General features: G+C 43.3%; 1 pseudogene; it reads right to left on the reverse strand.

Moving 5' to 3' along the window:
• Positions 1-6,981: 6,981 nt before the first annotated feature.
• On the reverse strand, positions 6,982-9,389 carry LOC147863053 (uncharacterized; annotated as a pseudogene).
• Between the last annotated feature and the right edge of the window lie 1,115 nt (positions 9,390-10,504).

Raw genomic sequence — 10,504 nt, forward strand, 5'->3', positions numbered from 1 at the left:
ACGACACATTCAGCATGTAGCACACTTTGAAAATGTTGATTTCAAAAAATTATTTGATACATGGTAAAACATGGGACCATTGAAAAAAGAAAGACGATAAAGTATGGAAATCTCACCTGGTTTTATGTATATAGAATATCCATTTTGTGAGGATGCCATCTTCAATTCGTCATATCTGTCTATGTTCATTGAATCCAATTTATTGTTGTCTTTAATGCTCTATCAATTGAAATGGGCCCAATAGATTTTTTTATCATTGTGTTGACCTTTGGAATGAGAAACCGGTATCCTTGTCATTGATCCTACTTATTCATCACTATTCAAAATAATGTTGTTCAACTATGATACTAGTAGCAATTCTCACAAAACTCCGTTCTTTTAGTAATTTTGATCAACCACAACACCAAGGAGTTTCCATGGTATAGACCACTTACTACCCCATTGTAAGCGACGATGTTCAACCACAACATTAAGAATCTAAATGATAGATCTACCACAACTAACCCGCTCTAAGTTGACATCACAATAACTACCTTGCGGTAAGAAATTATGTTAAACCACAACATAAATGAATCCAAATTGTAGACCCCACAATAACTCCCTTGGTGTAAGCATCGATACTCAACCACAATACCAACAAGCCTAAATGGCAACTCCCTTCTTCTCAACAAAGACAACTCCCTTTTTACTAACAATCAGCAACTATTCCGAACCGAACCACAAAACCGCGGCTTAATGGTTTAAACAATTCGGTTCGGTTTCACTAGTTAGAAACTGCGGTTAAAATAGTTTTTTAATTTTTAGTTTTGTACTTTTTTTTTAATTTGAAAAAAAATTTAAAAAAATTGTTTTTAAACAATCTTTTCATTTTCAGGCCTTATTCTCACATTTTAGATGCAAAGAATGAGAGGTGTAGATGGTGCTATGTAGTGGAAGTGAGCTTTGTGTGTGAGTGTGTGTGCACGTGGTGCAACAGAGATAGATAGATAGATTATATTATCGTCTTCGGAGGTCAAATATGACCCATGAGACCAAAAATATTACATTTCACGTGATACATGTGAAGGTGAGTAGCGACTCTTGATATTCAAGAACTTTACCAATGAATGTTGCAATCGAGAGTGCACATTGTGGTTGTGCGAGAAATTCATGCAAGGATTGGGTTCGATCGAAGAGATGTGGAAAGCATGGTCGAATATGATCAAAGGCAGAGCATCGTATCAAAGTGTGATACTTAGACTCTTGAACTTGTTTAGGGCAAAGTGTGTAGAGTCAGCCACTCTCATCACTTGTGCCCCAACGCCCTGTCTCACATCTTAATGCGTGCGAGCTAAGTCGCATGGAAGCAATGGTTCGAATGGCAGATATCGGGATGGGCTCTAACATGTATCGATGTGTACGACTTCCCCATTCCGTGAAGAATATGGTTTTGTAGTTAGTTGCAACATTTGTAGTATAATGTGTGAAGTGTGAGCCACCTCATTTGTCCCATGTCATGATACATTGGCGTTGCAAAAAGGCCTCATTTACAAAGGAATCTAGTGACACATCATGAAGCAAGTGTCTTGCATCTCATCTATCTACCAAACCATTTTTCTAAATCTTGCATCCAACCGGAACACAAAAATTTGCTTTTATGTGTCTTTTGGATCTTTTTGCTTGCTTCCCATGCATATCTAAGAAGTCGATGTGAGGGGCTTTTTTGAACCTTAAGCATGTATTCAACAACCCTTTCCATGGCCATGATCTCAATAGGAAGCAATCTCGTCTCAAGGAGGAGGAGGGTGTAGGGCGTTTGTTTCTTAACTTGTTGTTAATCCTTAGGGCCGGACAATGGCCTAACATAGGGTGTCTCCGGAAGACACTTCACCAAAGGGTGTTACGGCGAGATAACTTAAGACACAATGATTACTTCGGCTTAATTAGCTACTTAGCAATAAGACATACACTGAATACACGCGTAAGATATAACAATTAATTCAGAACGGTGATCAATACGTGAAGATAAAACAAGAAGCTTATATTAATTCTCAATTAAAGTTTTACATTGTAACCGGGCCTTTATATAGGTCACCGGTGCTGCGTACAAAACGGTGCCAACCGGCACCTGTTCGAAATCGGTTCGGATCCGGATCGGCATACCGATTCCGGTCCGTCCGTTCACTACATAATTATAATCTAATCTACTTAATTAAATGTATTCCGATTAACCATCCCTTTCACATTCTGGTCTCTGCTCCTTTGTCGGTCGGGTAACACATGGCATGCTTGTGGGACAGTACCTTGTACGTCGAATCCCAGTATCCGGCCCTTAGCCTTCATCCAAGATGTCCAAAATACTCTGCTCCAGGGTATCCAATGGTTGTTTGGAATTCGGTTGTTGCTACTGCTATTGCGGTTGATGTTGTTGTTGCTGCAGTGGCTGCGGCTCCTCCGACTGTTGCTCCTGAGCGGGCGTCTGCTCGGTTCCCGGTACCCGTGGTTGTGGCGGTGATTCCTCCGTTAGCTGCTCCGCCGGATTTGACTCCGGTTGACTTGTCTCGGCCTTGTCTCCGTCCGGTCCTTGCTCCGGTGATGGCTCCTCATCGCTGAGGTTGATGGTCGCCGCTTGCTTTGCTTCTTCTCTCCGTAGCTTGGTCCGCTCATAGCGCTTAAACTGGATTTGAGCATCTAGTCGATCATCATCTAGCTGGGCTACAAGTTGCCGGACCACTGCTACCTGCTCCTCCGCCAGAGTTATAAAATCTTCGGTTAACTCCTCACTAATGGCGGTGAAGTCCTCCTTTGTTAGCATGTAGCAGTCATCGCCATCCTTCTTCCGGTTTTCCTCGTCTGCCCGTAGCAACTAGAGCTCGGTTGTGTGCTTTGCCCATTTGTCCCACCATTGCGCGGAGCTTTCGTCAATCAAGTGTTTGGTCTTGTTCCTCCAGGCATGGACAATGAACTGGATCCTCTCCAATCCCATCTTTGATTTGGCCTCTACGGCTTGTCGTTCGTCCTTCAACTGCTTGATGAGTGCCACCGTATCCACCTCCTGCTCCCGGTAATGTGATAGTTGGGTTTGATAAGTGGTCTGCAACCTTTGCAAGATCATCGTCGCTCTTTCCTTCTCTTCATAATGTTGCTTATGCAACTCCATCCGTTCTTGCGCGGCTTCCTCCAGTAGTGTGGTTCTTTCAGCCCGTTCCTCCGCCAACGTCGTCTCAACCCGATGTACCTCCTACCGGAGCTCTGCCATCTTCTCCTATTGTTTCTTATGCTCCGTATCCAGGTGGTTGTAGTCCTGGTGCAGGTGCTCAAAATCATCGGTTTTCTGCTTCAGCTTTTGGTTGAGTTGCCGGCGAGCGCGGTCTTCCCGGTCCTTTTGCTGACGGAGTTCTTCTTTCAGCCTTTCAATCTCTGTTTCTGCCATCTGTCACAGCTTCTCCTTTTCTTGTAACACCTTCTCTTTCTCCTCCTTCAGCCAATCGTAGTCCTGATGTCCTTTCCGCAGATTCTCTTCTGCCCGGTGGAGGTTCTCAACAGTCTTTCGTTGCTCTTCTTCTGCCGCTTTCTTCTAGTCCCGCTCTCGGGTGGGTAATGCTTCCTATGCGGCCAATTCATCTCTTAATTCAGCAAGCTCTTTTGCTTGCGCCGCCACTATCTCCGGGACTGTTTCCGTCTTCGGGGTCTTATTGCTATGTACAGGTGCTGGTGCTTCTTTATTCTGTACATCGACCGGGGTCACCGGTGGTTGGAGCTGTGGTCCGGTTAAGGCCATTTTGGCCAATTCTTCTGTGGCCAGGTCCAAGTCTTGTTCTAGGCTCCGGATCCTTGACCGGGCTGTCTCTAGTTCTCCGGTTGTGACGAGCAACCGATCCATCTGCGCTTTCTCTTCCGCCTCTATGTAGTGGCCCTCTTGCCGGAAATAATAGCAGTACGGCTTCCGGGCATTGCTGGATTCGGCGTGTGTGCTTGGTGGCGGACCAGGGGCAAGTGCTTGGTTTTGGTCTGGTTGGCTGCTCGGAGCGCCCTTTTCCGGTTCTCGTGGATGACCCCCTTTTTTGTTGAAATGACGTTTCTTATTGAAATTCTTTTTGTTGCGGTATCCTTGCCGGGGCTGGTCGTCATCCTTGCCATAGTCGTCCCGTCGGTGGTTGTAACCAGGGGAATGATCCCGGTTATAACTTTCATACCATCCATTATAGTCCCGATATCTATCCTGTCTATCATACTGGTCATACGCGTCTCTTCGGTCGTTGTACCAGACATCTTGTGCCGGCCGGTAGCGCTCCTCTCGCCGCCAGCGTTCTTCTTCTTCCTCCCGGTTGCTCCGTGGTTCAATTTGCCGAACCGGTGGTGCTTGTCTATTTAACAAGTTATGCTCACACCGTTCCATTGTGTGACTTCTAGAGTGGCAGAGCAAGCATTGGGCACGCATGGTGCATTCCAGCGCCGAATGTCCGACATTAAGGCATATCGTACATTGAACTGCTTGTCGGAAACGGAGGTCCTCTTCCATCAGTAGCATACGTTGTAGTGCGCCCATAGTTAGCCATGAACTCGAGTCTTCCATTTCCCGAACTCGGTCAATCACTTGATCTATGCTGCTGGTGCGGAAATCGATGACGGTGCACACCGTCCGTAAGGGTTCCCAGAGTGCTGCTAAGAATATGGCCTTTGTTTCTTCCTCTGGTGGTGTCCGGCTGAGCTGACTGTGTATCTGTTGGAACCGGATGACAAACTGTTGGATGTTCTCCGTTGGTTCCTGCCGGATACTGTAAAATAACCCGACCATTTCCCGCTGGTCCATCTCCTTGTGGAAGGAATGCAAGAATTTTGTCTTTAATGTTTCAAACGTGGGGATGGTGCTGGGATCCTCTGTTCAGTGCCATCTGGCGGTTGGTCCCTCCAAGGTCATGCCGAACTCTACTCGTTTTGAGCGTTCCTCTTCGGCTGCATTTAAGCGTTGGGACACATGGTTCGCTTCCCAGGTTTGCTGAAGCGTATGGACGTGGGCTTCCGCGTCCAGATCATCCTGGTATCTGGGATATTGGAACGGCATATCGTCGTCCGGTGTCGGTACACGGGCTAGTGGTGTCGGTGGTCGTTCCTCCTCTAGTGGTGTCAGAGGTTTTCCCTGGTCTTCTGTCTCCGTCGGAGGTCTTTCCTACTCCACTTGTGGTGTCGGAGGCTTCTCCTCCTCGACTTCTGGTTCCAGAGTGTGGTCGACTTCTGGTACCGGAGTTTCCAGCCTTGTTGATTCGGGTTCTGGTGTTGGCAAAGTATCTGACTCCTCGTCCTCTGGTCTGCCTAGGGTGTCGTTACTGCTGCGGTAGTTCGTCTGCGCGTTGTATTCCCTGTCCAAACCTGATTCAAATGCCGAAAATGCTTCGGATTCGCCTTCCCCCGTTGCCAATGCCTGGAGAAGGGATTCTGCTTCCCGGAGGCTGCTTAGGCTGCTTCCGTCGTCCGGGTAGGCGTTTTGTGGTAGCCGAAGTGATTCCTTGGCCACTCTCCGGATCACTTTCGAAAATGAGCAATCCGCTCTGATTTCTTCTGCCGCTTGCTGGAAAGCCTCTCGTTTCGTCAATCGTTCAGCAAGTCGCCTTGCTCGCTCCGTAACTGGGTCGTTCGTTTGTCGCGTCATCCATTCCCGCCGTTGTTCGCTGCGATTGTGCAAGAATCGTGGTCGCCAAAAACTGTGTTAATCCTTAGGCCGGACAATGGCCTAACACAGGGTGTCTCCGGAAGACACTTCACCAAAGGGTGTTACGGCGAGATAACTTAAGACACAACGATTACTTCAGCTTAATTAGCTACTTAGCAGTAAGACATACACTTAATACACGCGTAAGATATAACAATTAATTCAGAACGGTGATCAATACGTGAAGATAAAACAAGAAGCTTATATTAATTCTCCGTTAAAGTTATACATTGTAACCGGGCCTTTATATAGGTCACCGGTGCTGCGTACAAAACGGTGCCAACCGGCACCTGTTCGGAATCGGTCCGGATCCGGATTGGCATACCGATTCCGGTCCGTCCGTTCACTACATAATTATAATCTAATCTACTTAATTAAATATATTCCGAATAACCATCCCTTTCACATTCTGGTCTCTGCTCCTTTGCCGACCGGGTAACACTTGTAAAAATTTTGTAAGAAAATGTTTTTGGACATTTTCAAACTCTTTCCACATAGATTTAGGGATGCTACCGCCCCATACTTCCACCCCATAGAGAAGAACCGGGGTCACCAAAGTGTCAAAAAGATATTTCTTGAGGACCCAACACTTAATATCTCCAAGATTGCTTGTGTTCTCAAATGCATAATATGCTCGCTTACCCGCCTCTAAGAGGCGTGTAGCACATTCATTCCATTTATGATTTGAAGTAACTTCAAGGCCAAGATATTTGAAACTTTCCACACATTCAAGTGGCTCATTGTTGTACATAATGCATGGTTTATCTCTTTTTTGGCTCTTCACAAGCATAATCTTTGTTTTAGAGCTATTGACACTTAACCTAGTATGCATGCAAATTTTTTCCGATGTCTTCATAAGCTTTTGTGCATCTCCTGAAGTATTTGCAAAAAGCACTACATCATCCGGGTATAACAAAAGCATAATCACAACATTCCCAATGGCAACTTCTTCAACACATTCTTCCTTTACAAACTTGGTAACCTTTTCTTCTAATTCATCAATGCATAGACCAAATAATGTTGGTGAGAGTGGGCATCCTTGCTTAACACCAATAGTGTTATTGAAAAAATCTGAAAGTCTATCTCTCATATGCACACAACATATAACCTTCTCATATATTCGAGAAATTGCAAGCATATATTCACTTGGCACCTCAAGTTCTTCCATGTGCCTCCAAAGATGCTCACGAGGTACCATATCAAAAGTTTTCTTGAAGTCTACAAAGCAACAATATAAACCTTTACCTCTAAGGCGACTTTCCTCCATTAATACTCGAAGAGTGACAAGATGATCAATGGTGTTTTCGAAAACCAGCTTGTCCATAAGCTCTCTTACCATTTTTTTCTACCGATACACTTATCTTTGATTCCATTATACATCCAAATAGTTTTGCCATTAATGAGCCAACCATGATGGTTCGATAGTTATTTACATTATTTACATCTCTGCCTTTATGTAAAGGTTTGATCCAATTTGTAGTCCAATCATATGGCATACCATGTTGCAATGCATCATTAAACATATCGCATATCCATATATGTGCTTCCTTTCCCATCCATTTGAGCATTTCAGCTTTTATACATTGAAGATCGCTTGCCTTTCGTGAGGCCAATTTCTCAAGTCCTATGCATATATCTTCAATTGTAAAGAAGGGAGACATATGTGAAAGAGAACCATAACACATCATCTTTCCGGCAAGAGATAACTCATATAAATTCTTACAATGCATAGACAAGTCATGAAGAGTTCAGTCACCATAACTCTCAACACGTTTCCCCTTTAGATTTCCCCAAAATTTGGCACACGCATGTGCTTTCTCTTGCATTTGGAGAAGTTGTTGAGTAACTTTCCATATTCGTCTCTTTCTTTGAATAAGCCTTTTACAGTCATGCAAATGCTTTTGGTAATTTTCTTTATCCTTAACTACATCCAAAAACGTAAGGCACTTTCGAGCTTCATGACATTCTTTATCAAACCTTTTTTTTTTACATTTCTTGGTGCATTTCCATGATGTGCGGTTGGTCGAAAAACATTTGTTTGTACAAGAGACAATGGCATTCTTAAAAGCTTCCCATTTACATTCTAGTGTGGCACCATGTTGTTTCTTTGTCATTTGTAACATATCCTCAACCATCTTGGAATACATGGGCACTTGCTTAAGATTCAGGCTCAAGTGCGTTTGTTTACTATCTTCAATGACCTTCTCGCAATCAAACCTATGCACACATTTGAGATCAATACATAAGTGCCTATGATCGGATTCCGGTGTCCATTCCCCCAGTGAGAATTTATGTATATGATCCAAAATACCTTCGGAAAGTAGCACATAGTCAATCACACTATTTCCATTGTGTTTTCTACATGTAAAGCCATTAATATTGGACCATAAGGAAACACCATTTGCAATAAGCAATACGGTACTATTGCACATTTGTAGGAGTAGTTTCCCAAATTGGTCTAGATCTTTTTAATCGCTAGAAGATCGACTATACATTTGCATATCCTCTTGCATCCTTGAGATATGTGGCATGAAAGATTCTTGTGAATCAAGTTGGAAACTTCTTGTATGAGCATTCATGTCACCAAAGACAATAACTTCCCCTTTGGATTTGAAATAAGCAATATCATCTTCTATATTTGCAAAATCTTGATCTTTATCCAAACAAGCATAGAAGTTAGAATCTTGATGAGGAATGTAACATCCAACGACAAAAGTGGGCAAATCATTAGGTGTTTCTATTTTGAGCCATATGTAGCATTTATGTTCATCATTTTTTACAATTCACACATATTTCTCTATTTCCTTCTTAATCAAACATGTCACCCCTCCTTGTCCTCTTCTTTGTCTTGGATTTTTCTCCCATATCAAAGAGTGTACATTATAGTTTCCTAAACCTTCAATCCTTTGAGTATCATGCTCCCATGTTTCAACAAGAAGTGTGATATCCAAGTCATCGATGAACTCCTCTATGTCGAATCCCGCATTCTATGGGTATCCATTGCAATTCCAAAAACATATTCGTAAAAGACGTGGTTTAGTCTCATAGGTCAGTGTCCCTATTTTCCTACATTTACATCTTTAAGCACATCCTTAACCTTATTTTTCAATCTTTCTTCATATTCTTTACGATGGGCATTTTATTGTGAGATAGTACGATCTTCACTCACAAAGCATTGCGTACCTTTGAGGTATACCCAACTATTTTCGAGTATGATCCACCACTTTGTATCATCTGTCATTGTGCATACAATGGGCCTTTCTTCGGAGCGAGTAACACCATGGTTCCCAACTCGGTGTGCCCCATATACATTCACATCCGACATCCCATAATGCATGCTAAAAATTCACCAATGGCCTTTTCAAGGGAAGCAGGTGTTTCTAGACTCTCCTCTTTAATCCCACGGATAACAATGTTCTTTGATCTTCATTCACGCTCTTTCACTTCTCCAACATCTATGCTTTCAATATTCTTCTCTTGATGCATCACATGCATATTAGATGAGTTTGATACCCCATCCCCACCACATACTTTCTTCTTTTAATGCTTCCTTTAACTCAATCTTATTAAGGTGCTCATTTGTTTCGAAAGAAGCTTTTTTACATTCTTGAATCTCTTCTTCAAGTTTTGCAACCACTTTCTTGAGAATTTCATTCTCAATGGCAATAGTTTGGAGCTTAGCATTCTCTTTGATTAACATCCTAATCTCTTCACCTTGCTTGTTTATGGTTTCTTGAAGAGAAATCAAGTGACTCATAAGCATTTTGTCCATTGTGTTTATTACATTGGAATCAACATTTGTTGGTGATTTCAGTTCATTATCAATCATACTCCCGAATTTTGAGGTGGCCCTACGAGTGTGTGTCATTGTAGGACCAAACCCTACGAGAAGAGAGGGAGGGAGGGAGAGAGAAAGAAAATGTACCTTTCACTTGATTAGGGCTTCAAAATCTACCTTGCGTTTGAGGAGCCGTGGGGCAAAGATGGATGCAGACGAAAATGCGCATAACTTCTCGCCACGGTAACAGAATTCAGTAAATGAACATTTCTTAGAAAGCTCTCTGAAAGAGATTTCCAATAAGCTATAGAATGTAAACAATGATGGCTGGAGTGAAATGAGAGAGAGAGAGAGGGAGAGAGAGAGAGAGAGCTCTAAACAAGAAAACTGTATATTACCTCCAACACCAACTAAGTTACAGAGGGTTGGTTTCAATACCAACTAGTCTAGGGCAAATGCCCTTTCTACTAATTATAGAAATGTCCTAGTAAGTTGCCCATTGCCTAGTGTGAACACTATTCCTATGGGAAGTTGAGTTCGATTCTCAACATGCCCCTTCGAACACAACTTCCGGATGCCGAAAATTTGTTCGGTTCGGTCTTCGAAATACTTCGATTTTGTTGAATCGTTTTTTTGGTTTTCGATCGCTTCGTGCTCGTTGCTCAGCTCGACTGTTGTTCGGTGTCAGCTGCTATTGTACTCCCCCTCAAGCTCAACAATGTAGAGATCGTGAGACCAAGGCCCAATGTGAATTTCCTGAGCTTGTCAACGCCTACGGCCTTCGTGAAGATATCAACAACCTGGTGGTGCATACTGATATGTTGTAAATTGATTTCGCCTGTCTGAACTTGCTCACGAATGAAGTGATAGTGCACCTCGACGTGTTTAGTTCACGTGTGGAATACCGGGTTCCGAGTGAGATAGATGCTACTCATGTTCTCACAGTAGACGTGAATTGGGTCCGTGATGGGAACGCCCAAATCCTTCAAGATGCGTTTGAGCCAGACAGCTTTGCACGTGGTGACTACCGCACCCCT

The sequence above is a fragment of the Azolla caroliniana genome, unplaced genomic scaffold, assembly GCF_043228905.1.
Source record: "Azolla caroliniana isolate FFs.n. ecotype wild unplaced genomic scaffold, voAzoCaro1.0.p SCAF_6, whole genome shotgun sequence".
In the NCBI taxonomy this organism is placed as follows: Eukaryota; Viridiplantae; Streptophyta; class Polypodiopsida; order Salviniales; family Salviniaceae; genus Azolla; species Azolla caroliniana.